Source organism: Atta cephalotes (assembly GCF_000143395.1).
Source record: "Atta cephalotes unplaced genomic scaffold scaffold00027, whole genome shotgun sequence".
Lineage (NCBI taxonomy): Eukaryota > Metazoa > Arthropoda > Insecta > Hymenoptera > Formicidae > Atta > Atta cephalotes.
Window position 1 is genome coordinate 1,513,789 of NW_012130091.1, and position 2,950 is coordinate 1,516,738.

Here is a 2,950-nt window from a genome sequence, read left to right on the forward strand (position 1 = left end):
TTTTTAAGTTTGCTAAAACAGTGTTCGCAAGATGCCATAGTCACTGATAAAAAGCGTTTTACAATCGTAGATTTGACGCCCTCGCTGAGTGTGCACCCTTGGCAGAGACCAGTTTCGCCAACCTCGCTACGCTCTGGAAATAATATTCTTGATTTTAAGAAACACGGCAATTAAAACAGAGAGAAAAAGAATGATTTTTAAGTACGATTTTAAATAATAGTATATATTTTTAAAAATTTAGCAAGATACAGATAGATTTGAAAACAATTTTGTTGAAACCTCAAAAATGTAAATTTGATGTCAAAATTAAAAAGAACGTTAAGAATTAAATAAGACAAACGAGAGTACGGTGCGATTAAAAAAAATTTCTTTACCGATTTGTTGAAAAATCATGATGTCAGAACGTTTCATCAATTAAAAACTTCCAAAAATTCATCCTTAAATCCGTCAAATAGCGAATTCGATTGGATACACACACTGATTCATTAAATCCATTATATACAAATTGACGTAAAAAATGTGTATTTAATATAAATATAAAAACGGATTAAGTCATGAAATCCTCAATACATTTTTTTATATTGTAAAATATTTTATAACTCGAAATTGCATTTTATTTTTATACAGATTAAATCAGTACAATAGCTTTAATATGAATTAATGCGTCCAACCGAATTTACTAAAACTTGAATTACTAACAAGTCAAATTCAAAATAATTTCATTTGACTACCAAAATAATTACATAGAAATTTCAAGCATGATAAGCAAGGCTGCAAAAAGTTTTGATATTTTAGCAATCAGCGTTTCACATAATTATTTTGGTAGTCCAATAAATTATTTTCGAAGCTGTTTATCTAGTCTTTTTTGTATAATATTAAAGAGAAATAATAACTAATTTTGATAGGTATTTTTGTTCTCAATCCTTTCCTCGTTTTCCCGGAATAGACAGCGAGCAATGAAGATGTACGTTCATTAAATCTCAAGAGTCGATTAAATCTTCATGGTGGATTGCGAGCGTAATAAAAATGCTAAACGACACTCTTGGGTCGGGCCTGGTTGTGCCTGTAAAGGTGTGCGAGAGCAGCGACGATAGTTTTAAACAATGCTGAAGCATCGTTTATTTCCGGGAGCCTTGAAATGTTTGGAAGACATGCATCCTACCTGTTTGCGGATCTCTAAAAATAAATATTACGAATACACTCTTCAATTGAGAAGAATGCAACTCGCATTTAGTATTCATCGATAATTCGCAATGGCACGCTATTTTATTGGGGGAAAGAAAAAAAAAGGGATTTATGAGAAGATATAATTTAGTAATAGTAAGTTTATACAAACGTCACATAGGAGATATAATTTTTAATTAATTTGTCACCTGGCGCTAAATTTAATCTTTTTTTGATGTGCACGATTGTATAATTACCGAGTCAATACACGAATTGATGTTCCACAGTGACGTCAATATAATAATTGATTTGCGCCGTAATCATGTTCAATATAAATATGCGTCTGAGTTTCAATACATAAATGCATCGTGATCAATGCAATTAAATTTTTATTTTATCTATAATAAAATTATAATTGATCAAACATAATGTAACGCAGTATTTAAATAAGGAATAGTCTTTAAAGGGGTATACTGAGAGAAAGGATTTTGTTAATTTAACAAGCCAGTATCTTTAATAAATGATTTATTCTACAGTGATAATTTGTAATTGATGTTAGTCTTCTATTTCAACCAGTTTTTTTAGTAATAGAAGTAATTTATGAAAAATCTAACCTATTTTTTCATAGATTTTTATTTGTTAGCAATACTGATTATTTTAATTTGTATCGTAAATCGTGTATCATTTGTTGTACATTAACAAATAATGAGAAATTATTCGTAATAATAATTCATCAATTTATTTTTCTACTAAATCATCATATTTGTTATCTCTTTTTTTTATTTCTATATAAATAACAAATTTATTTCTCTCAGTGTGTTTTTACTATAGATAAAAAAAATGTGAATCGTTTGAATGTAAAATAAATATTGTTTAATATATTTTCTTTTTTGTTTAAATAACTATTTATAACAAATCTTTAAATACGCAATTCCATCGAAAATTTACAATAAAAAAATGTTTTATTTATTAACATTTTTATTTTCTAGAAATATTATAATAAGCTTATAATAAGCTTATTCCATTTGTAATATTTATTTGGTTTTTACTTACTTTTTTCAAAAAATTAGTAAAGTAAGTATAGAGTAAATCTATATCCGTAATGTTCTCAAATGTTATTAAAATCGAAAAATAATCAATATAATATACAATATGTTGTTATTAATAGTGATTTTAATTAGTAAAGCATGTAAAGTGCTGCGGGTGATCGTTTATGTAAAAAAAAATAAAGTGACTACTCCCTAGTTAAGTAATAAAATTGACAATTATGATTTGTTTAATTATTACACAATTATTAATTTGTTCTTTATTACACAAAACAGTTTTCTTTTGTGAGTACTTTATAGTAACAATTGGAAGGATCTATGCGAGAATATTGCATTCTGTGGCGAGTAACGCATCCGTAGTTATTACGGTGTTGCGACTCTTACGAAGTTACAGAGATGTGCAATTTCTATAGCGGAGGCGAAAATTATTCATGGAAATGCTAACTTGTAATCAACTGCCATGGCATATCAAATATCGATTTTTACATGATTTTGTTGATCTTCAAGCGATCGCTCCGATTTGTGCATCATATCATTATCTATTTTGATGAATATTTTCAATCATGTGAAAATTTTTATCTTGCAAACTTGATAAACTCCGTTTTAGCAAGCAGTATTATTATGACAAGCAATAATAAAAATAAAATGTTACGCAGTTTTATATATATATATAAAACTGCATTTGTGTGTGTGTGTGTGTGTGTGTATGTGTGTGTGTGTGTGTGTGTGTGTGTGTGTGT